Below are 25692 nucleotides of genomic sequence, written 5' to 3' on the forward strand. Positions count from 1 at the left end.
CTTTTGATTTTGTCAAATAATGTCACACTTTATGCTTTCAGAGCAGTCAGCAGCCCAATACTCCTGGCCGTCCCAACAATCAAGATCAGGCAAGTGTGATCCACCACGTGCAGGGTTTACTTTGATGATAGGTGAGCCTCACTGCTGTCCTGTTCTCATTTTGTGTACTGGTGGTGCTGGCCAAGGCTGGCAGTTGTGATGTTTCTGCTGTTTGCCTCAGTTGTAGAGTCACAGAACGGTTTGGATTGAAAGGAACCTTAAAGATCATCTAGTTTCCAACCCCCTGCCATGGCCGGGGACACCTTCCAGTAGAATTCATCCATGTCCATACCATCTAGACCCAAGGAAGTGGTAAATCCTTATAAATTTGAGATGTCGACTCAGTGAGAGGTGCCCGCTGTTGTCCAGGAGAGATGGGTTTAGTTATGAGTAAGACCTGCATGTTACAATCCCTGTAATACAAGGAATGAGGTTACTCACCAAAAGGGGGTTGATCTGTGTTTTTCATCTGTTAAGGCCACATCTGTACTGGGGAGATTAGGATACATCTGTTTGACTAGACTGGAGCTAACCTTGGTAGGGTGGTGTGCTGGACAGCCATGAGGGCAACACCTTTACCCTCTGCAAAAGCAGGGGAGGGAAGGGGAGGATCCCTTTTGAAAAGAACATTTTGGGAACACACCGAAAGCACTTCTCTCCTTTTGAATCAAAAGCAGCAGAGGGTAGACCCCGTGAAAGAAAATTTTCCTCCTCAGGGTTGCATGACCCAAATTCCTTTTAACCCAGAATGCTTCATCATACTATAAGTTTTAGACCATTGTGATTGCTTGTCTTAAAATGAGAGATTTTTATGAAACTTAATCTGAATGTTCACTGTCTTATAGAATGTGCATGTAGGAGCGTATTTGGCACAATTTGAATATCAGATCTTTGAAATCCATTCTTCCAGTATTTGTTCCTTAGACTCACATGTGCCTGGTAGTAACACAAATTATATTGAATAATGTGATCATGATGCTGGGTCAAGAAAAATGTACCAGGATGTCCAGGAGTAAGAGGACCAGGTTGGTTTGGGCTCTTACCAAGGATGACTAGCCTACTTATGTCTTTTGAAATTGCAGCTCCTCCTTTCCCAGCTATAGCTAATGGTCTATAGGATGGAGACAAGGCATGATGATGCTAGCTGCTCAGCTGGGTGGAATTAACTTCACAGGTGCTTGTGCATCTTGTAATGCCATAAAAATGAAGTGGTACTTGGTGGATAGGATTTTAATAATGTCAGGCTCCTCAGGTACATGACAGGTAACGCCAAGAAATGTAAGGTCACAAGCCGCCATGTAGATTGAGTTCTGTGTAAGGTCAGGCAGCAGCTGTCTTAAACATGCAGTCCAGGGATGCCCACAGATGTCCACTCTCTGTCCCTTACTCCATGCTACTAGCTCCTAAATTTATCCCAATAATCTGGAAGAACATGAAGACTTTAAAACAAAGCACACCATGCCCCGGGAAAGAGGAGAAGCCCTCATGGCCATGCCAGGTCTTGAGGCTCCTGGAACAGCCAGGAGCTGACCAGAGGTCCCATGGTAAACCTGGGGCTGTACCTGCTGTACACTGTTACTTGTCTTCTAGAGAATTGAAGCGCAGAGTGCTACCTCAGCTCTTCTCCTTTATTTTCAGTATTAAGGACAGATTTTTCCTTCACTTTACAGTTTAAATTAGAATTCTTGCATGATTTCATTCTTTCTTCTGCTTTGAAAGGCTAGATTAGAAATGTAATTTAGAAACTTCTTTGTTGTATTGGCTAAAAGAATCTGTTCCACTGTTTATTTGCGTTGTGTCTTTTGCATCTGTGTTTCTGCCTCTGATATGTGTACCTGACCTGCCAGGGTGGAATTCAGATGTGGTTTAGGGTATCTCGCCCTGATGGCATGGTCACCGCTGACAGCTCTCTTTGTCAACCTGTAGCAGTAGTTTCTCATGCTGCAGACAGGGAATAAATGTCTGAAAAGCAAATACAGTTGTAAAGCCCAGTGAGAGAGACATTAATTTCCTCTCTCTGAAAATGCACCATCATTCCCGTTTCAAAGATAAGAGAATGCACCCGTAGAAAACAAAACCATCTCTTTAATTGTGCTTCTGTTGGGAGCATTGTTTGGAAACTTTGGCCATTTGTGACATATTTTGGAGACTGAAAGACTTTCTGTGTAAACTGCTGTCAGTAACTGCAGGAAGCTTTTCTATGTTGTGCAATCCAGTTGGCTCAAAGTGGGTGATGAGAGACTCTGAGACTGCTGTCAAGCCAGTGGGTGACATGTGGTTGGCACTTAGGGGCTGGTCAGCAGTCAGTGGAGGCCGTTAATTTAATGTCTAGACAGCAGTAAAAATGTACAGCAGTGGGATCCTAGATGATCTGTTTGACTATACCTTCAGAAAGACTTCTTTCAAAGTATTTCTGTTACATCTATATCCCACAGCCACAATGACTGTCCTGAAGATAGATAGCAACAAAAAGGGTTCATTGAACAGGTGACTGCTGTGTATGTAAAAGATACATGTTTACTATTCTAAAAAAAGAACTCCATTATCCTTTTACTTCTGGGGCAGCTGAAGTTTAGAAAAGATGGACATGTAGAAGTTGCTGCTAAATTTCCCACTGGTTTATGCATTGTGCCCAGTCTCTCTTTGCCCAATACGTTGGAGAGATTCAGGCTTCTTGCAGTGAGTATATGGCTACCTTCCACTAGTTGATAGAAAATTATGGCATTAAATACAGCATTAAATCCACCTCCCCTGACATCACAAAGCTTCAGGCATTCAGACCCATCTACTCCTAACCCTTATTTTTAGGACCTCCTCCCGAAGACAGATTGTCTACTCCTCTGACCAAAAATCCAAACTGGCATGTGATGTTCTTTTTTCATATTGTTACAAAGCCAGTACCAACAGGTGAGGTGCAGAAGCCAACAGGTGGTTTGGTGGGTAAGAGCAATCAGTTCACTGATATAGAGGTTTAGAGATAAAACTGGGATGCAGCTATGGAGCTTGGGAGTTCAGAAAACCTTAGCTGAGTGGCTCCTAAACATTTTGTATTAGTATTGCTGCCACAGGCTTGAGAGGCTCTTTCCTTATTCTTCGGGGCACTAAAGAAAAATTATAGGTCAAGGAGAACTCTTGGAGAAGGTGAGATGACTCAGGTGCCTGTGCTGATGTACCAAAGCATGTGGAGAGAAGCTCTGCATGTGGCAGAGCTCCCCCGGGGTTCAGGCAAGGCGAAGAGGTCCCCTGAGCCCCAGCAGCACTCCTGGCTACACCCTGCACATGCTCCTGGGGTGCTCAAGCAGCCCTTTGGATGTTTTTCATGATCTGTAGAATGTTTTCCCTAGGCCCATATGTTTTCCCTTTTGTATAGTGCTCTGCTTCCTTGCCTGAGGAACAGTTGCAGACATCTATTTCCCTCATCCTTTCTGAGCCTCTTCTAAGCTTCCTTCCCTCCGCAAGTCTTTGATATATTCCCTTCCCTTCCTGATCTGAAGACTGGTAAGCACAGCAGGTGAGGAGTGTTAGTGCTGCATCTGCTGCTAATTGGGCTCACAGGCTCATTCAGAGAGCACTGGCAAGTGATGTACTGAGTTAATCAGGAGCTGGGTTTGTAGGAGAATGTTCATATTATGTAGGGTAAGTAGAGATTTGCATGTCAGCTTTTAAAATGGGAGCTTACCAAACTGAGCCTGGCTGCTGCTTTCCATTGTCAGTCTCCCTGTGGCCCCCATCTACATGGGGTGTCTCTCAGCACCTTGACTCTATTTATCCTAGCAGCAGCCTGGGAACATTGAGGGGTGCTGCCATTCCCGGCTAGGGGATGAATGCCTGGGAATCCAGGGTTTAGGGAGGAGCTTTAACAGCGCTTTGCATTCAGTGGTGGTGCTGGTTTCAGCAAATTCCTGGCTGTTTCTTCCTCCAAACAGCAGCAGGTGAGGTGTTGACATATCCTTCCTATTCCTGCCCCTACTAGGAGGGCAGCCATCCTTGCCGAGGGCATTGGAGAGGCAGCCGGGGAGAGGGAGCCATGTCCATCACAAACACCAGCAGCTGATGCTGTCCAAGTGCATCTGGCATCACTGAGGAGGTTGTTTCACCAGTCTCAGACAGCATGTTGGCTTTGCTGCCTTCCTCCTGCTTATTCCAACCTGTGTGCCACTATGGGCTTCTCCAGTCTCCCCTCTTCCTCTGCTCCTGTAGCTGATTGATTGTGGATCCTTTAATCAGTCCAATGCAAAATTACCCTTATCCCTGTAAAATACAACAAAAACTTGCTTTTAATATCATTCTGCTCAGTAATTTGTTTTACAGGGTAGTGCCTGTGGGCTCTCAGGGCAGCACAAGTGTGGAGGCAGCAAATGGCAGGCGGGGGAAGGCAAGAACTTCTTAGGCTGACTTTGCCTTTGAAGCCAAGGTATCCTCTAAATACAGCATCAGTGTTTTTGCCTAAGGTCATGCAAGAATGCTTGGCAGAGCAAAGAGCTGAAGTGGGCCTCCCCAGATCCAGGTTACCACTCTAACCCCAGGACTGTTTTTCTTCCAGCACTTGAAAATGGTCTGAACTTCCCATGAGGTACTTTGTGAGAACTTTTTAGGCAAAGATTTTGCTCTAAAAAAGCACGACTGTTTGCTTTGTAAGAGGAAATTCTTGTTCCTGTTTCCTTTCAGATGTAGTCCTTCTGTTCTTGGCTTGCTGACTTGATGATATCACTCCCTATGCAGTGGGCAAAAGCTGTTTTCTCTGTATTGAAAGAACCAGGAGGAGCAGCTGCTATTCTGCCTCTAATCTCTAGTTCTTCACCCACTCCTTTGGCATGCCAATGGGAGCCAGGACCAAGGAGCTGCGTGGGGAACACAGATGCAGAGTGAATTTGCTGTGTCATCCTTGACTCTCACAGGCCAGAAGTGATTCGCTGATGTTTGTTCATGAAGGATCCAGAGTTTGTGCAGTGTGTCCAGGGACTACTGATAGCTGGCTATGGAGCACACCCAGGCTCTTTGTCAAAGCCACCTGTGTCAGTGGAGGTGGAAGTCCTCACCATCTGGTGACTTTCCTGTGACACTGTACGGAAAATGAGATCTTAGTACGTACCACCTGCTGCCACAGGATGCCCATTAAGTAGCTGGGGGCACAACAGCATCTTTTTGGTTGCCTGCATGCAGTTGAAAAACTGTATGAGCAATTAATTTCACTTTCTTACAGGCACCTTCCTTCAGTCAGGTACTCTGACCTCCATTTCTTCCAGAGGACCATCCTCCGTTTGGGTCTTCGGTGCTTAACTGCACTTATTTTATGTGTATGGAAGCATTTAAACTTTCTCCTCTCTTTTTATGTCCTTTTCTGATGATGATATCTCATTCTTTTTAAAAATAGAGTAATTGCTTCGGCATTATCCACAGCTCAGTCGTGCAGGTGCCTGGGTAAATTATCCCATGCATGCATCTAGCTTTCACTCCGGCAGTCTTCCGTAATTGACAATTAATTTGTGAATCTTTTTCCATGCTGTTCTTTCACCTTGAGTGCTGGGCGTACTGGATCTCTGCCACCTCATATTTCCTGGATAAAGTCACTGTGGCTTTTTGTCTTACAATGTCTGACTCCTAGCCAGTGCAACTGGTTGAAAAAAAACCTGCAAAATATAGTGTGCGTTGGAAGATTCGTATAAATAGGCAGAATAGTTGCTGGAGAACAGTCTCTATAAAACAAAGAGAAAGTAAAAAATGTTGGTCTATCCAGAGAAATTTCAAGAGGAGGTATTTACCAAGTAACACAATTAGTCAATGTCTTTGTCACAAACATTGCATTCTTCATTCTTTTGTTGTGTGAAGAGGGGATGATATAAATCATTTTCTGGGATGCCTTATGTCCATCCCATTCAGATGTATGAAATTCCACTGTGGTGGTGCTTTGATTTCTAACCTTTAAAAGTTATGAGCTGTGACAGAGAAAATTATAAACTCCCATTTGTTTTGTGTGCTTGTGTGGGGAAATTCTGTCCCAGTCCAAGCACCATGGAGCCTACAGTGCCTTACACTGATTTATGAAGCCTTTTCCTTGATTTGCTTGCAGCTGGTATGTGTAAGGCCAAATTCAGTTACCACACCTGCAGTAAATCAGCAATATATAAATGTTTTTTAACTTGGGAAAAAATCCATTAGTGGTTGAATTAAACCTTTAAAGGACTCTTATTTCCTGAGCATTAGGCTACTATAACTTTTATGTGTGATTTTAACACATTCTGAAGTGTTAGGCAAACTACAAAGAGCCAGTGAGTATGTAGGTGACGGTTGTTAATGTATTTTAAAAATGGTTTGCTTCTAATAAAAAGGGTTCTGTCATGTAAATGTTGAAGTATCAGCTCTAATGAGGGGCTTTACAAATCAGTTGGAAGTTGGTGACTTGGTAGGTTTTATTGTTTTCTTCACCTAAGAGACCATCTTTGTAATATTTAGGTTTCATTAGGGACAAGGAAAAGACTTTAGAGAATGACAGGAGAAATCAGCCAGTTTTTGGTAATAAACTTCCCTCTCTTCCATTTTCTGCATCCCTTTTTCCCCTTTGCAGTCACGAGGACCTGAGCAGGGAGCAGAGGGTGACCCACAACCTCCCTACCACAAAGTCTGATGATGCCCGTGTGCGCAGCCATGCCCTGACATGAATTTCCCAACTGCCCTGAGCGTGTCCTGCCTCAGCAGGAGGAGTCAGGGTGCCCAGCATTGGAGTAAGCTGGCTTTTCATGATGGTAGATCGGGCCAGGCACACAGTGTCCTGTTAGATCTGCCATCTCAGCTGCTTGCTTGGGCATTTCCATTGCATTAAAATGAGCCAGAGCTTAAACAGTTCAAGCACAGCAAGTCTTGGATAACTAACCCTTGTAATTCTGCTGGCATGCTGGTGGCCATATGGATGCTGCTTGCATGGGCCACAACATTTGGAGGCCTGTCCTACAATTTTGTCTTCTTTCTACTTCTGTAATGCCCCCTCTCCTTCCTTCCCTTTCTCTTTCCTTCCCTTTGCACCTCCCAAAATGTATTTCAGCCAACATAGCCCAGCAGGTACAGAGAAGTAAACAAGTTGCATCACTACACTAAATTGCTTTCTCTTCCCTTTCCTCCTCAAAAGCACAGAAGGGAATAGAAAAGGAAGATTAGTTGTGTCGGAGCTCCATCCTGGTGCTGTTCCCGTGCCATGGATTGCTCAGAGCTGAGCATGTACGTTTTGCCTGGGATAAATAACAGTGAAACTCTGTCTCAATTTTCTCTGCAGTTTCTCCCTCTTGCATTCATTTTAAAATTTCATTCCTCACTCCCATTATTGCCAGGCCTGCTGTTCTGTGCCTGGGGAGCCAGGTAAAACATTTTTATTTACTTTTGGTTTGGTTTGGTTCCACTTGTAACTTCCTGTCTCCAAATTTTTTGCAGGTTTTTTGTTTTCCAGTGGCTTAGGGAGGAAGCCAGGCAGCAAGGAAGGAGTGACATTTTTATACTATGTGTGAGACGCCTTCAGATGTAAATCCATCTCCGACAGCATTAAACTGCTGGCTAATTCTTTCCCTATAAAGTCATTTCAGTCTGGGCTTACTGTCTCCACCACTGGTTGTAGTCTTGATCTCAAAAACATCTACATGGAATGGAGAGCACCAGAAGTTGAGGAAACTTTGGAATTGTGGATTGGATTGTTTAGATTATTATTGGATAATGGGTTATTTGGCAGTTTAGGGGCATCAGGCAAGCTATGATTTTGCAGTCCAGAAGTCTCAAACAGCAGTGGTTTAAAGACTTCACTCTTTTTCTGTGTATTCATTCTCCCTGCAGCTTTTCCAAGCTGCCTGTTCAATTGTGCTGATGCTGTAGTTTGAGACATTCCATGAACCAGATTATCAACTGGTCTGGGCTAAAAATAATCCTTCAGCATAGGGAGGAGGGGATGACTGGTGGGTTTTTTTCTACTTGCATCAGTTCACCACTTTGCAGGATGACCCACAGATGGTTGGAACAGGTCAAACTGAGGAACATCACAGTGGCATGCAAGGATAGGAGCAAGACACTAAAGGTTGGGGAGACATAGAAACTCCAAAAACCAACTTTCCCCTAGAAATTATGGCTTTCCTCTTGGCAGCTGGGTTTTGATGCACCTTGCTGCAAAAGTTTTCAGATGTTCTCACCATGCATGTCTGTGATAATTTCTGCTCTTGCAGCAGCTGCTGTATTGGTATCTCAGTGCTGTTGCTCTGTAGTTGATACATTAATTCAAGCCCACCTTTGCCAGCAGTTGCTGTGGTTGCTGGGGCAGAGGCACACATCCCATTTGGCTGCTGTTGATGTGAGAACAGTAACCTTTGCAGAAGGCCAGAGCAATAACATTTTAAACCACAGACACTAAATCTGCAAGAGCCTATCTGTCAGAACATCCCAACATAAAAGGTAACATAAGCTTCCCCTTCTGCAGCATGGCTCAAAATTCGACTGATACAGAATTTACACAGCGACTCTTAGATCAGTGACTAAACGGTTTCTGGGGTGAGGATGATGAGTATTTTCCTACCTACATGACAGATAAGTGAGGATGAGAAGGAGTTTGCGGAAGAGGCTCAGAAGACTGAGATGCTCTCTGCCTGTTTGTAGAGGAAGAACCATGGGCAAGCCCATGTGGGTTAGCAGACCACTAGTCTGTCTAAACGCTCTTAAGGGACAAAGTTCAATCAGCTTTCATTCCAAAGAGCATTATCAGTGTGTTAGACTAATCCCATGTAACGGTACTCTAGCCTGACATAGGTACCGTGAAGTAGATTTTGGTGGCATGGCTTGCCCATGCTGGTTTAGCAAAGACATTAAGGTGCTGTCAAAGTCGACAGCCTTAAAGACTTTCTTAAATTGCTCTTCTCTTCTGATCGATAGCAACGACGCTTTGCCCCAAGTGGTTTTCAATAGTTAATATGCCATGAACTCTGTAATACTGAAATTACTGACCAGTTGATTTTGATCCTTCTGGCTATTTTAGTGTTTGGTTATAGCACTTGGTTTATTATTTTGAGATGTTGGTTTTTTTCCTTTAGCTGTGACCATTGTGCCTTGAAGTTGGAAGCGTTCTGCTCAGTCAGTTGAGTGCTCCTGTCCTCATGTGCACTGTGCCAGACTGGGTCTAGACAACAGTGTAGCCTCCACTCACACAGTACAGGATCAGATTTCAGCTCTTCCAGGCCATGCAGTATCATTTCATTTTTAATTTTAAAGCCCACGGTAGAGGCAGGAGGGAGTAATCCTAAAATATTCACAGATACTTGAATGCACAGATGGGTTGTAGCAGAGATTTCCTAATCTCTCCCTTTTCAGGAAAAGAAATAGGAAAAAAAAAAAAAAAAACAACAAAAAAACCCCCTGCCGGTCACTCAAGGCTTTGCTGAGAAAAAGGCGGATTTATTGAGGCTGGAGACATCCTGGTGTTAGGGCTGCTGGGAAGGAGGGGGCCCAAGGTTCCTATTCATGCACAATAGTCCTATTTCCCCCCGTTTCTTTCTTTTATTTTCCCTATGCCTTTTTATTGCATTACCATGGTCTTGCCCCCCACCTCTCCCGGCCGAGCGTGCCTCTCCATCGCTGCACATTGTGTTGCTTTTCCCCTGCTGTGCCACTCTCTTGTGTGCAATGGCAGCAGCAAAGTAAAACTGACTGAAATGCTGATCTCCGAAGCACTGGCACACAGTGCTTTAGAGATTAGGATTTTAGTGCATTATACTCAGCTGCTAGCAGAGCAGAGCGCTGTGACAGGGAAACACAACGCCACAGCCAGGGGTTCTGGCTTGGAGATGGAGCCCCAGTCCCTCCGGGCAAAGCACTTCACACTTCTCCTCCTGCAAAACATCTTTGGGAGTGTATGCATGGATGGGCTTGAGTTTACTCAGTAGACAAGAGGAATATCCAAAGGCAAGTTGACAGCCTTTTCATCTAAATCATATCTATTATTAAGAAATTTTAAAAAAAGTAAAAAACTTACTAGCAAAACAAAAAAGTTTTTATGGCAAGATTTTTGTCACATATTCTATCTGTATCCTCAGTCTTTCTTTTCCTTTGCTGAAATTTAGGTTTTTATTTTATTCTCCTAGAAGCTAAGGAAGATGGATATTTTTCCTCTTGTTCCCTTAGACTTGCACGCTCATATTGCTGGTGTAGGAATTTGCTCTAGATCTTGGTCTCCAAAGTTCTTGGACATTACAGGCATTTCGGGAAATGCAGTGTCTTATGAGAACTAACAGCAGGCTTGCTGCTTGTCCACCTTCCAATGAGCCTGGCTGGGTTTTGCTGTGCGCTTGCCAATTGCCACTGGAGCTGCTGCCTGTGAGCAGGTTAGTCTGGAAGTACCCACAGCCAGTTCTGGAAGGTGGACCGCAGGAATTTTTTTATACTTCAAAGATGGCCATGCTAATTATTGCCCTCAGCTAATGCCTGCTCTTCATTGCTTTTGAAAGAATCATTACTTAATGACATGAAGTAATTTTAAAAACTTGGTGACCTCTAATACTTTTATCAAATATCAGATAATCACACATTTTTTGGTGTATAGTTTTTCCATTGGCTTAAGGCCACTTAGTTATATAAATATTAACACTTGCTACTGGTAGGTTTAAATCCCATTTAAAAGTGCATTTATTCTGTATTCAGAAAGGGAGGAAATCGTATCAGATACCAGAAGAAATTCTCTGTTCTGGAACAACTAAATGTTTCTCCGGCACAGGCTGAGGTTTGTGCTGCCTGCAGATGCCTGTGAGCATCTGTTTTACTCAATCTCTTGCTCATTCAGCAGCTCTTACTGCTCCTTGCTTCAGCATCTCATTTCTCCTTCTTCCCAGCACCACACTTGGTTCCTCTTGCCTCTCATTTTCTTTGTCCATTGGCACCACTTTCCTTGATGGCTTTGTGCTCATTTTTCCTTATGCCATTTCTTCACGGTTTTCTTCTGGTCTTGCCTTTGTCCTTGACCTGACCTCCAAACCATAATGAATTTTCTCCTCTTTGAAACTGGCCACATCTTGGAGCTGGGTGCTTTATCACTCTTCTTTTCTGATATCCTTCTCTGATCACTGTTTTATTCCATGCTGTAGGTTTCTTTCCTGCATATTCCATGACTTAAACATCCCTGTCTACTTTTCTCATGTTTGCTTGACGTACCTTCCCTTCACAGCCACCCTTAAATGGGGGTTTCCCCTTTTTCCTCTCCTACTACCCTGTTGCTGTGAAGCTGTGAGGCACAAGCTGGAGATTTCCCACTGGTTTCCTGCTTTTCACCTTCTTGGTAGCCACTTTTAACAACAAATTTACTTTCTCATCACATGCAGTCCTGCACTTTCAGTGACTTCCAAATTCATGGTCTGACAGATTCATTGGGTATTCCACCAAGCTGTTGTTCATTTTGCTCTTTGCCAACTTTTCCCAACATTTTTTTACCTTTCTTTCCCTTCTTCTGGTTTTGCTTCCTTCTACATACTGTCTTCTTACAACCTGTCTTCCTTTTTTTGTGTTTTCCATATAAAAGCAGAGTCTGGTAGCTTTGAAGCATCCCACAAGTGGCCATTTGTATTTCTGTTGTCTCTTTTCCCTTGTAAACATGAGAAGTCAGCACTCACCCTGCTGGGGTTAGGCACAGTGGGAAATAAAAAATGAGAGTCCTTGAGCTCTTCTTAGTGTGAGTTGAAGCACGCACCTGGCTTCTGTGCATACAGGCTGGGAATTGCATATGCAGGAGCAATGCCATACTCCATTCCTGTGGCTACAGACATCCCCTCTCTAATCATATGGAAACACTGAGCCCATGGGCTCACACACAAGCCCTGGTGGCCTGCGATCCGCTCTTGGTCCCCTCTGGTCCCCCTGGATTCTGGCTCTGAAGAGCCTCCCCTGCTCATCTCTCTTTGAAAAGGTGCTGAAAAAGCAGCCCTGGGAGTGAAAGCAAGACAAGGCAGAGGAAAATATCAGAGGCAGTAAAGTGGCAGAAAGGTCAAGAAAAGTAGGGATGAATTACAGCCTTTCAGCTTAGCCAGGAACAGCACACCGGAGACTGTGATGGGTATTTCTCCGGAGGGAGGACACAGGTCACAGAGCTTCCAGCTCATACTATTCCTTCTAAATAAATAAACCAATAAATAAGTAATGTGCATATGGCAGAATTGTGAACATAATAGAATTGCAAAGCAGAAAATGCCTGAATTTTTCCCCAAATGGAAGTGGTGTACAAGTGATACAGAATACTGCTCTTCACCAGATGCAGCAGATTCTAGTTGAACAGTACCACTGCCAGGGTTGGTCCTCTGAGTGACAGTCCCCAGTCTGCTGCCAACAGACATGTGAGTTAGATGGATAGTGAGCTGTCCTGGGCACTCTCTATTTTGTTGGATTTAGTAGCATTTCTTAGCTTTTGCATACAATAACTAGAAGTGGCTTATCACGACGTTCACCATCACTCGTGTGCCATATTTTCCATGCAAAAGAGCAAGGACCTCGATATGGTGGGTGCCCACTGGGGACCCAGAGTGACACCAGGTATTGTCCTGTGGTCCAGAGGCAGCTGTAGCACATCAGTGCAACCGATGATGTGTTTGAAAGCATGAAAATGGGGATTTGCATTAGAATTTTGCTTCTTGAAGTAAAATACAGGAAAAGTCATGCAATTCAGAATTTTTTTACATTTGAATAACCCTCATCAGTGTTGTTCATATTTTCTGTCCCATCTATTGTGCATGTCTGACCCATAGGACTGTGTCAGACCAGGGCAGTACCATTGCTGTGAGGAAAGTGTTAGTGGACAGGCTGGATGGGGCTTTGAGTATCTGATCTAGTGGAAGGTGTCCCTGCCCATGGCTGATTCTATAAAACCCACCATGCTGAGTCAGCTATATTTTTAATTCTTAACAGGAAATATGGGAATGTTGGTTTTTCTTACATCACAGGGAGAGAATATATAAAGAAGGTCTCAGGTTTTCATCTGATTCTTGTGTCTCAATAAAGCTATTAAGGTAAAATTACAAGTCTGCTGAACACCCCATGCATAAACAGCAGACTTCTGGCACATGCACTAGAATCTCATGAAGTATGTTTTGAATCACTGTGCAGCAGGTCTGTGTCTTCATCAAGTTTGTGTGATCAAAAAATGGCACCATTCTCTTAAAAATATATCTATACCACATTTTCTATGAGCAGCCTAATGCCCTGAATTTAAAGCTGCTGTGTGGACAGTGCTGGTCCCTGACTTGGGGCTTCTTTTTGAACAGGGGAAAGGGAGAAAGGAAGGACTGAGAATCCCGTTAGTTTATTTAATTTATGTGTATGCTTTCAAAAAGTAGTTGCAATATTTGGGCCAGGTAGCGATTGCTCAGCACTGGCTCTGTTTCCGTACTCACACCCGGCTACCCAAGAGTGGTTTTTGAGGTTTTGCCCTTGGTCTCTTAATTTAGGTGATGCTTTGGGAAGGCACTGCTCTGAGTGTGGTGCAGAACTGGTGCTTGCTCCATGCTGGTTGCTGCTTTCCTCTGGGCTGGCTGAGAAGCCGGTGTGCTGTCTGACCTCGGGCCAGCTCAGGAGCAGCTTAGTAATACCAGATGCAGCGTGGTCTAGTGGCCTGAAATCCTGCGAGCCAGGGAATAATCTGCAGCGTGACGCTGATGCTCTCTGTGCTGTCAGGTCCTGCTGCCTGCTCTGCGCTGGGGACCAGTCGCCATATGGCTGTAGCACAGCTGTGCAGCCTTGCAGCTCACTGCTGTTTGCCTCTGCCCACGGCCTGATTTTACAGTGCTCTTGCTGCTTGGGAATAAGGGGAAGCCCCAGGGTTTGCTTGGTGCAAGCTGGACCAGTTCTCAGTCTTGGCAGAGAGGAGGATGTTGGTGCACAGGAGAGTGGGTCCTGTGGGGCAGCAATGCCTGTATGGGATGGAGTGGTCGGTCCATTGCTGTTCCCAGAGTCACCTGGTGGTACAGGTAGGATTGCTGTGCCACAGCCACAGGGAGCCCAGCAGCAATGTTGTTGTTCCCTACCTGCTCCCACTCTGCCATATTTATGCAAGAGGCAGGCTAGAGGCATGGCCCAAGCCAACAGGTCTAACCCCTGCACCACTCTAGCTGTGCATGTGTAAAACCAATATATCTGTGCCCACTTGCTTGAGCAGAGCAGTGTGAGTATGTGGGCAGGCAAACCTTGCTTTCCTGTCTTTAGGTGTAAGCTCTGGGAAGGGCAGGATAACAGCAAAGCAAGAAAAAAATAATTCACATCCAAAAAGTGACTTGCTTGAGAGGATAGGAAAATGATTCCAGACTTTTCCAGAAGCTGGTGTGTTTAAAAGTAAGTCAGGGCATCATTGCTCCTCTGAGAAGCAATGCAGAGAGGTCAGAGCTGCTGGGGCATATATGATACCATGCTGTTGTGCCTCTTTCTCATGAGGTTTTCCTCGTGCCAAGTTTTCTGTTAGTGCTCTGCCTCCTGCCAAACCACGTGTGTGGCAGCCTTGAACAAGTGGGATGGGATGGGCACAGAATGGGTTGGTCTGGGCATCCCAAGAAACCTTTTTAGTGCTCTGCAGGACTTCACATCTTAAAGGTCCAAACCTGACCTTTATTCACCTACACAGAAGCACTTTTTTTTTTTTTCCCTGTGGAAGAGAAGTATCCATTTGCTCAACATTTTATAGATAGATTCTGTACTACCATGAAGTACTGTGACTCGATGCAGGGAAGCTGCTTTCAGATGAAAACCTTCTGTAATGGGCAGGCAAAATCCAGAATCTCAGGCAAGATCCTGGATCGTATTTCCCTGAGCTAAGTGAGGGTCTGAGTGGTGGTCAGACTCACTCTGCTGCTTCTCATGGATGTGGTGATGCAGCCACACAAAGGAGCTTTCGGCTTTTAATAGCCATTTCAAACTCTATAAATAACTCTATAAATGTTATTGTTTATTTTTAGTTTTACTTGTGTCATACTCACAGACATACATATAAAAAAACCAACTCTGACAAGAAAATTACATTGGAGTTGGTCTTTCCAGTGGTTATTTTTCTCCTGCATCTCCAAACAAGTCCTTTAAGCTTTAGGTCATTTTTAGAAACCTCCATGAACATCAGCATCAGAGTAAGGCATCCTGTATTTGTTAAATCACCATCTTCACATGCTTTAGCTGTCTGCATGGTAGTAAGGGCAGACACCAGGCTCACTGCTTGCTTACTCACATATTTGTGCTTCAGATGTACGTTACAGGGGTTTTACTCACTCTTGAGAGGCTGAGTGCTTCAAGAAGGGACTGTCACTGTGGATGGGGCCTTACTGCAAGTTGCTGTAGTGGATAATGAGCACAAACCTATTAAATAGTGAAACATGAGATTCCCTATCAGATAACGTAGTGCTGCTAATTTGGGTGTGAGGGAGACGATGAGGTCATGAGCATGGGCTATTAGGAATACCAGTGAGTAAGCAAGGAGGGAATAGTCAGCAATGTTGATTTAATTCTTGTAGAAAAAATAGAGGCAGAAATACATACAGTTTTGTGATTGCTTTAAAATAAACCCAACTGCAATGTAGAAAACTCCACCAGAAAGCCAGAAGGCCTTTAAATATAGAAGGGCTTAAATCCAACTGACATAGATGGAGTCAGATATGGTCATAATGGCATTTTCCCTTTGTAATTCATGAAGGTTATTTTTTGTAAACTTTCTTTTCATATTTCTGTGCAGACACTGTATTACATTGACATTGATTCACTGAGTTTATTTGTCAGCAGTAAAATGAATGAAATTCTAGATGTACAATTTCAACCACCTGCTGTTGTTTACTAGTGAGACTACCAGTGACCCTTAGCATCTATAAATACTTAACTGTGAATTAAAAGGAGGGAACAATCCAGTAGTTTTTTTCTTCCTCAACTTTCCCAGACACTTTCTTGCTCTGCTTCCCCCCCCCATTGTTATTTTCATTCTCATCTCCACCGCTTCAAGAAAAACCAAACATTAAGAGGAAGATTTAATTTCTAGTGAACTGGAGACTTGGTCATTCGTTAAAAGACTCATCAAGTTGTTAGACCATGTGAAGATTTTTCTCTGGTCTATGTGGTGCTGACTTTTGGTAATGGCCTTTTAAAGTGAAAATTCAGATTAGAAATATCTGAACATTATTTTTAGCTCTCCTGAGCTCATAGTTCTTATTAAGGAGAAAGTTGTTTGCAGTCATTGATTAGTTACAATTGTAACTTCCAAATAGCTTTAGGCAATATTACAGCAGGACTGCAGTATCCAGTCTCCTTTCTCAGTGTGGAGGATTTTTTCCCCTTTTCACTACTTTTGCAGGTTTGACAGGGACCAGCAGGTTTTTTATTTTATCACAAGACTTGAAAAAATGCACTTTTAGTCAAGCCTACCTCAGCCTTTCGAGCCACTAAGAAAAGTTTTTCTCCTCTGTAGTCCAATCTTTCACCAAGTCAAATTCACCTAGTCCCTCTCTGATGTGAGCATCTCAGTCTACAAGACTATTACTAAAAGCTTGGACACTAGTACCATCCCCATTTCAGAGTTTCTCCAGGCCTTATTAGCTTTGGTTAGAGATTTTGGGCTGGTTGGATGTTCAGCTTTTCTGCCTGCTGTGAGGGTATGTTGAGCTCACAGCTCTGTGCTCTTGTTGCGAGGAGGGAGGGTACGAATTTGACTTTCATGCTGCAGAGCAGGGTAATGCTTCTTGCCTGGCTGTCCTGATTTGGGCTGGGGTAGAGTTAATTTTCTTCACAGTAGCTGGTATGGGGCTGTGTTATATTTGTGCTGAAAGCAGTGTTGATAACACAGGTGTGTTTTTGTTATTGCTGATCAGTGCTTGCACAGAGTCAAGGCCGTTTCAGTGCCACAGCCCACCAGTGAGAAGGGTGGGGGTGCACAAGGATTGGGGGGGGGACAGGGGACATAGCCAGGACAGCTGACCCCAGCTGACCCAAGAGATATCCCAGATCACAGGGTGTCATGTTCAGGATATAAAGCTGAGGGAAAGAAGAAGGAAGGAGGGAATGTTCAGAGTGATGAGGTTTGTCTTCCCCAAGTCACTGTTACACATGACGGAGCCCGGCTGAACCCTCTCTTGGGGATGGTTGAACACCTGCCTGCCCATGGGGAGCGGTGAATGAATTCCTTATTTTGTTTTGCTTGTGTGCATGGCTTTTGCTTTCCCTAGTAAACTGTCTTTATCTCAACTCCTGAGTTTTCTCACTTTTACCCTTCTGATTCTCTCCCTCATCCCACTGTGTGGAGTGAGTGGGTGGCTGTGTGGGGCTGCGTTGCCAGCTGGGGTTAAACCAGGACACTGGTGTCACACCTCTAGACTTTGCTGTGGTTACTGTCGACACCACTGGGTTGACTAAAATCTCTGACAAAAGGACAGTTTCAGTGCCATTCATAAAAAAACCCTGAAGCAGCCAGATGGAGGTGGTTGCTCTGTGTGGGTCTGTAACGGGATGTGAAGGGAGATCTCACACCTCTCACAGAGAACTGTGAGCACCAGACAGCCCCTGTCAATCCCTGCTGGTAAAAATACTCCAGTTTCCACACAGCATTTCTGCATTTATGGAGTGGGAGCGAATGAGACACTTCTCTGCCTCAAGATTAGGGCCATTGGTGGTGCTGCTGTCTGTTCAGCCACCTTTACACAGAGCAGAGATGCTTCCAAAACAGAAATCTGGGAAGGACCCACCTGAGAAAAGGTGCAGTTGTCCAGGACCATGTCTACTTTTACTAAAACTGAGCCCAAACCAAATATTTTCTTCTAAAAAAGAAAACATTCTTTTGCTTTATGCGTTATGTTTTGTTTTGGTTAGCCAACACTTTTGTCTCTAAACCCTATTATTCATACAGCCCCAACTGCTACGGGATTTCAAGTTAATAAACTCCTAAGGAGAGGCAGTGCAAAATTTGTACCAGATCAAAATGACATGGAGCAACACAGTGGGAATATGTAAACCAAAGAAGCAATCAGGTTTGAGGTTCAGCTGCTTTTTGATCCCAGGAATGGGGATTTTTCTTCATCAAAATACATTTCTTGTTTTCCGGTCAACTGTTGTTAGTCTTTTCTTCAAATCTTCCTACAGGGATTTTTTTCCAGCTACAGCTTTTCTATTTCACCGATGAGAGCATCTTGTGCTATCTAGAAATAGGGATTTTTACAACAGGATGGCTGAAGTAATTCAAGGACGTAGCCTTGCAGTCTGCTGTCATTGAGCAACCACATAGCTTGATGAAATGGCTGAATTTGGAGATAGGATTTCCAAATGTCCTCCTTAATTTCCTACATTAAAAAGTAAAAAAATACTGCTTCCAAAGTTTTTCTCATGAGAAATTCTCCCGGGTTCTACTACTTGTGTCCTGAGTATGATGAGAAGCGTTCTCTTTCCACGATGATCTTTGCAGTACTGTCAATGGGAACAAAGAGAAGTTGGTCTCCAGAAAGTTTTACAGAGAAGCTTATTACTGTTTCCTAGTGTTTTAAACTAGTAAAATTAATTCTAAGCTGTTTTGCCTAAATGGCCGAGCTTTGTCGTTTTACCTACAATTAAAAAAAATCAACGTTTGCTGAAGGGAAAGAAGATAATTATATAGTAAAATTGTTGTTATTCGCTTTTTTTAAAGACAAAGAAAAATCCATCAGAACAGATGTGAATCCGCAGACCTTTAGTGTTTAAGAATAATTGCAGTACCCAGTATAAGCCAGTATTTTTTTCCTCTGTAATTTCAATGTAGTTTTTCTTGTGCATTTCCAGGTTGGTCATGCCTTTTCATAAGCTCTTTCATAGGCTAGTCCGTGTTTTCTGAGCTCGATTAATCCTTTTTTTGGAATTGGCGTGCTTTTATTTCCCATGTTGTTATCACAGCAGGAGGAAGGGGAAATGTGTGATGATGGAAGAATTTTTAACGTTTATGTATGCCACACATGAAGTTAGGGGTCCCATGAGATTTGTTTGTGTTCTTGTATATGTGTGGATGAACATCTGTGGAATGACAGCTTAACAACTTCCTTCTGACATTATAAAGGGGCCACAATGGTACTATTTTTTTTTTTTTTAGTTGGCTTTTTTTTGTGTTAACGCTTTGAGTTCTGTGCTGATTTCGAGCTCTGTTCACTCCATAATCAGTTAGAAAGTTGCATTTCCTGGGAGTCAATTACACCTCAAATTTGGAATTAATAATGTCAATAGTAAGGCTCGAATCTTCAGGTAACAAGGGTTTTCATCTGAGCTCCTTCCTTGTTATTTCCTATACTGACTTGCTTGCTTGAGACATAATCTTTTTCCTTCCCCTTCTAATCTCCCTCTCCATGGCCTCTGCAGGTAGTCTAATTGTCAATTATACCTCAAGAACCTGAACATGCAGAGGTGAATACGCCTCGCTGCTTTGTGTCTCATAGAGTCGACGTAATTTTGAGAGAGCAGAGAGATGTTGAAGTTCTCCATGAAGTTTTCAGGCTGTAATGCTTGGGAATGCTAGACTGGGAAGGGCTCTCAGGTCAACAGGTCTGGTTACCATCTCCATCCTTTAATAAACCATTGAAATTCCAGCTTACACTTTGGCTTGTTTTATGTCTTTATCTCAGTTATTTTTGCACCGTGTTAATTAAGTTTGTGTTATTGGTGCACAAATGAGTATAAATGTATCCTTAGTAAAGTTCAGACTGGAAATGGGAGATCGGATTTGAAAGCAGCATTTTAGCAAGTTTCTGCATTAACTTCCCAATAGGACTAATAAAGAGTAAAAAGAAAAACCAACCCCAAACCCCCAATAACAACAAAATGCCTCACAATCTATTTTTGAGGGCCTGATCCAAATCCCAAAGCACAAACCTAATCAACATCCTAATGATTAGAAAGTCTAATGTACTTTTCTGGTAATCTCTGCCTCAAACCCTTAATTTCTGTCTGAGCTATAGCAGATCTTTTAAGACGTTAACTTGTCTGGTTTACAAATTCTGAGCGATCAAAAGTCCACACCATCCTTATGGGTTTTTTCCCAGTGATTAATTACTACATGAAAACAACCGGTATTTAATATGTATTAACTATTTCTGTCTTGGTTTTAATTTTGCTTTTGTCTTCCTATTGAATCTTCCAATAGATTAAAGACTTGTCTTTAGAGATGCTGGTCAACTCCCTCGTTAACCTCCTTCTCGATAACATTGTGTTTCTTGAGTCTGTCATTTACAAGGGAGGTTTTCTGTGCATTTGCAGATTTTATTTAGTGAGTACTTTTTGATTTATTTTTTCTGTTTTATAATAGAGACAGCAGTACTGGTTTTACTAATTCTTTATGCTTTTCCTATCTACTGAAGGATTTATTCAACCGCAAAACTGCAACATTGCATAGAAATCTAATGCTCAGTTGGTAATTTATGATAACCCCTTCTTAGCGATGGAGTATTGATTTCCCCAGCCTCTTCTAAGGGAAAGAAGGGTAGCTTGAGTATTAGAATTCTCCTACCACGATAGCTCTGTTTAATATTGATTATCATAACCATATAAACTCTTGAGATCTAGTTGATAGAAAGTTGCTAGAAACTTTGAAAAACACATAATAGCTTCCAAGTAAATAGTAGAATACCCAGAATTGATATTTCTTACATCAGGCAATTCAGCTCCTGCATGTGAGAAATATATGTTTATGCTAAAAATCCTGCCATAATTTTCTGCTTGGGGAATTGAGACTTACTAAAAAAGTTTAATATGCAAAGCTGAAAATCTACATTTTAAAGTCCTTTTTATGCAAAGACACACAAAAAAAATTAGTGATTTCTAATAAGGGAATGTATAACTTTAAGAAAAATGTGCACAAATGGTATGAGTTGTATAGGTGGCAATCATGCGGCTCAGCAGCATGGCATGACAGACATGGAGGTCCTGTGGAGGAGCAGTGTGGCATTCCCTGGAGCAGCACCCAGCCACCCTACGGGACTCTGCAGGGCGGGCACCAGAAGAACCCCACCTTTAATTGAACCTCTGTGCGGAATGAAGGTGGAAGGGAGGTTATCATCAGAAGAGAAATTTGTCCAGGATAGCTGGAGTGAGTGCTGCTGCTCCAGGGATAGTTGCCATCAGCCTCACTGTGGTGTTCGGGATCTCTGCTCCACAGCTCATCTGAAGAAGAGTCATAAAATGCGGTTCAGCAGTAAGCACACAACAGAAGCCACCTGAGATAAATAACTTCGCTTTAACGGCATCTATTTTTCTTTGCAAATAGCTGTATTGTCTGCTGTGCTATATAAATGCTTTCTGATATTCATTATGAAGGTTGTATGTAATGTGTTTTAACCAAATCTAATTTGAGACATGAAATGCTTGAGAACCTGAAATCAGTGGAGAGCTCCTAAGTCTCCAAGTCTCAGCTGAGAGATACAGCCATGTCGTAAACTTACTGTGCTCCCCTGTGAAACCCTTTAGCTTAAAACTGCTGTTGGAAGGCTATTCCCCTCTTCTCCTGTCCTGTGGTTAGAAGTTGTTTTGTGATTTCTAACCCAATTCTGTTCAGAGGAGGTTTATACCGTGATTTGTCAATGCTATATTTTCAGTATCTTTTGTAGACTATGGTTGGGTCACTGAATTCTAGATTGTTTTCATCCACCATGAAAGAAAATACTGGGTTATGTCTTAGAATCCTTACCAGATTTAATGCCTGCAATGAATGTTTAAAATAGAGTCTGGAGCACCAAGTACTCAGTTTATAATGAAAAACTTGAGTTTTTGTTGGAATAGAAGCTACTGCAATTACCAGTAGCAGTTTTGCTATTGTAGGCTGCTTGTTCTGACTCCTCTCATCTCTGAAGACCAGCAGCACTCAGAAGCCATGTATAATTCTGCTGCTTAAGGCTGCACGTCTCCTTGCTGGAGTTCTGAGTTTTGAGATGTTACTTTGTGACTCTGATGGTAGCATTTCCCACTGAGCTTTATTGTGAGGCTTTACCCAAACATCTTATTAAAAACCGAACCCAGTTTTTATTACCAAGGGTTTTCTTTGCTGGTCTACAAGTAAAAGCTGCTTTAGCCAATCTTGTCTTGCTACACAGCCCGGGTTGCAACCCTGATATATATAATACTATGTATTAATTTGACTCTGCAACTCCATTAAAATAAACCATGTGTTTAGATTATAATCCTGAAAATAGTATCCGAGTATCAAGGATGTGGAATCAATAGTCATCTTTTCCATACTTAACAAAAATGTTAACATTCCACATATAAGGTTGGATTTAGTGGTGAAATTTGGTGTTAGGTGAAGTTTCACTTTACCCCCCTTCTGGAATTTTGGGTTCATTTTCTGCAAAGTTTAGTATGCAGTTGTGCTAGAAGATTATTTAAGAGTACTCCTGGTTTCAGCTGATTTCCTTAGCAAATAATTTTGTGTGCTTCACTTTGCTCTAGCAATTTCCATACCCTCTTGGATAAAATACTAAAAAGGATCACGTAAGCTTTACCCCTCCCTGTAACATTTAGCCTGCCTCTTTCATTATAACAAAATATTGCATTTTACATGCCAAGTCTTAAAACCTTCTTTCTAAAAATGGTAACTGTATTTAATAACTAATTACTCTAATGATCCTACAGAAGTGCTCGAGACCTGTTTTAGTAGTGGTGTCAATTACAACCATCTGCACCATGAATAAAGGAACCGTGGCCCAGCTGTAGAGTTGAAACATGTTGGCATTTTCCTACGGGCAGCCATATGGTACTTAACGAAAGCGAATTGTTCACACTGCAAACAGCTCTGCTCCTGATGAATGATAACGTTTTGTTCTGGAAAATGGTTCCACAAACACCGGGAGTATTTTTAAATGCTGGAAGTGTGTCTGTAAGTGACAGGCTATAAATGGGAAGGTCTTTGGAAGGAGGAGAGGGGGTTGAGAAAGGAATTGTTTTGATTGCCTAGGGGTGTTCTAGCACAGCCTTCCCATCTCTAATAGCAGTATCTTTTTTGTGCATACATAACCCCGAATCTGTAAATTTTTATTTATTTTTGTAAGGAAGAAGATAATTAGGAATGTAACTCTCATTTGCCATCAGCATGCCCAAGCTTGAAGCTGGTGTGAGCTTTAAAATAGCGAAGCTGAAGCTGTGAAGAATTAATAACTCTTTGCCTCGCATATGTGCAGACATTTTCTTACACTTTGAAAAGGAGCTTTGGAGTTGTCACTGCAGTAAGTATGTGAGCACACAGGTTGGAAACAGGTCCTGGCTTCCCAGCACTTGGCATTACTCAGGGAGAAAAGGGCAGATAACAAATCAGCTGTAGGAAATGTCTTCTGTTGCTTTTTGTTAGGTACAGAAATAGGGTTTCCTCCCCACTCCCCCCATGACTGTGAAAGAATGGCTCGATGAACTCATCATAAGATTGATAAGTCTTTACACACACCCCCCCGCAGATCATTAGCCTCAGATCTGAGCCAAATCAACAATAGGTTGTTCCCATTTCATGGTTGATAGGTAACCGTTCGGGTAACGTGTTTGGTCTCAGTTCAGTATCTGTCTTAGAGAAGTAACTGCTGCTAATGACCAGGATTGATCATTTTATTAATCTCGGAAATTGATTTTTTCCATGTGGCTTATTGCTTCTCGACATGATATATAAGCAGGATCCTCGCATCATCTGAATTCCTGTTTGGTTGATTAATAAATACCTAATCTGGGGATTTTTGTTTTGTGCTGCATGTTCTAGCTGTAGAGGGAGTTTGATGATTGTTCCTGAGGTTTTGTGTACAGATCTCACCGAGGTGGTACAGCACTCCTCCTGGTGAGGTACCCTCTGCCATTTGCCAAGAGACAGCTGGCTTTAGGTGCCAGCACTCTTGTATGTTTGCACAGATCGGAGCTGCTTAAAACATCTTGATAGATCTTGCAGTAGTTTTGCAGAAACAACACAGTAAAGAGCCTCACCAGCCTGTGGCATCTCATTACTGCGTCCAGAGCTATTTGCAAATGCACAGCGACACTGGGGCCACAGCTCCAAAGCCCCATGCTTTTGGTCTAGGAGTATCTGTCACTTGAGCTCAAAGTAAATCTTCCTTAGCTCTCCACAGCAGAGGGTGGATCACACTGCGGAGAAATCTGCAGCAATGAAACCATCGGCTCTAAAGCCTTTTAACACCAAGTGTAAGAGTGAACACAAGGACAGAAAATAGCTTCAGAATTAGTTGGGCTATGTTTTGTTGCAGCCTCCTTGTAAGACTGTGTTTTTATCTGGTCCCTCTTCATAAATCATGGTCTTATGTTACAGGTATAGCTGGAATGCAAGCAAGGAACCCACTCATGGTGGGGTGCGAGCCCAACCTGACACCCATGAAACACAGGACTGTGATCTAAAAGGCATTAAGCCTCCAATTGCAGCACGTTGTGCTCCATGTCCTTCTACTATTTGATCTGTTACAGCAGCACTGTCTGATGCAATAAATCTTCCTCACTTTTAATTAATAGTTGTTAATCTGTACTGCAATAATTTCAAGTAATGTTTACATTAAAAAGAAAGCATGGGGGTTGTGAGGGGGATGGGAGTGGAGGGAGGGAAAAATGTCTCTAGGTAGGAGTGTAGTAAAAAAAAGTCTTTTCATCCAACTGAGAATCAAATACTGTAATTTGTGAGCAATGCATTTAGTGTGTGTTTTACAGAGGAAAGCATAGCCCTTCCGTAAGAAGCATTCTGAATCAAACTCAGATAAAAGATTTCTCTAAGCCGTGCAATATTATTTAAGGTGTAATTCTGCATTGTATTTCCTCAAGCTCAGGGCAAGTTTCAGAGGATCCTGCATCTCCTGTGTTGCTGTTTGCAGCCTGTTCACCTTCCTCTTCTGCCTCTCATCTCTCCTGTGCAACCTCTCCTTTTTTTACACGACTATATTATCCATTCCATCGGAGAAATTATTTTGACTTAAAATGCAGAAAACAAAAACAAATGTGGACTCGTGGTTTCTAAATGTAGAGATGTGTATGAACTTGAAGTGCGAGGTCATGGAGCTTATAACTATTACTCACCTGACATGTAGTGCTCTAATCTTGTTACAGGTTTCCATGATGTTTGCTCCTGAAGGGAATGAGTGAGAAAATCACAAGGCACAGATACTGGCAGTGTGGACCGCTGGGCCTGCTGGTAGCCCACGGTGCTTGCTCAAAAGGCAATCCACAGAAAGCTGATTAAAGGGAAATATATTGGTGATAACTTTAGTCAACGTGTTCAGGCAGAATGTGTTGGAAGACCTGGCTCAGGATGCTTAAACTGAGTCTCAATATTTTGTGTATTTGTTGCTATTGTTCACTCATGTGGCTTGGTGCTAAAAATGCATTGATAAAAGCTGGGATTTTTTGGTTTGTAGCCATGTGGTCACGGAGTGGAACTTGAAAATGTCACCCTGTAAATATTATAAGCATAAGAGCATTGGAAATAAAATATGAGAAGAGTTTCTGAATCTGAATGCTTGGGTCTCAATTCAGTTGGCTCAGCATAGACATCCAGTGCCATTTAAGATGCCTCAGGGTCTCCCGTGGTGCCTCCAGCTTGCCATGACAGATGGGTATGGGTTTCCTTGTAGGTCTGTTGTCATATTTGCCTTGCTGACTCTGTGAAGATGTCTCATATACCCTGGGGGGTCTCAAATGGTGCTAAATGCCTGTGTTTAGGCA

At 42.8% G+C, this 25692-nt stretch overlaps 1 protein-coding gene across 8 annotated transcripts in view; it reads left to right on the top strand.

The window, feature by feature from the left end:
* Positions 1-25692, top strand: part of KLHL29 (kelch like family member 29) — a 392255-nt gene that overhangs the window by 95732 nt on the left and 270831 nt on the right. The window contains exon 3 of one of the 8 annotated variants that reach the window (XM_064650632.1): positions 42-131. The exons of the other annotated variants lie outside the window; for them this stretch is intronic. The gene's annotated coding sequence lies outside the window, so the exon portion shown is untranslated. The remainder of the gene's footprint in view (positions 1-41; positions 132-25692) is intronic. 8 annotated transcript variants of the gene reach the window in all.

Source organism: Pseudopipra pipra, chromosome 3, assembly GCF_036250125.1.
Source record: "Pseudopipra pipra isolate bDixPip1 chromosome 3, bDixPip1.hap1, whole genome shotgun sequence".
Taxonomy (NCBI): Eukaryota; Metazoa; Chordata; class Aves; order Passeriformes; family Pipridae; genus Pseudopipra; species Pseudopipra pipra.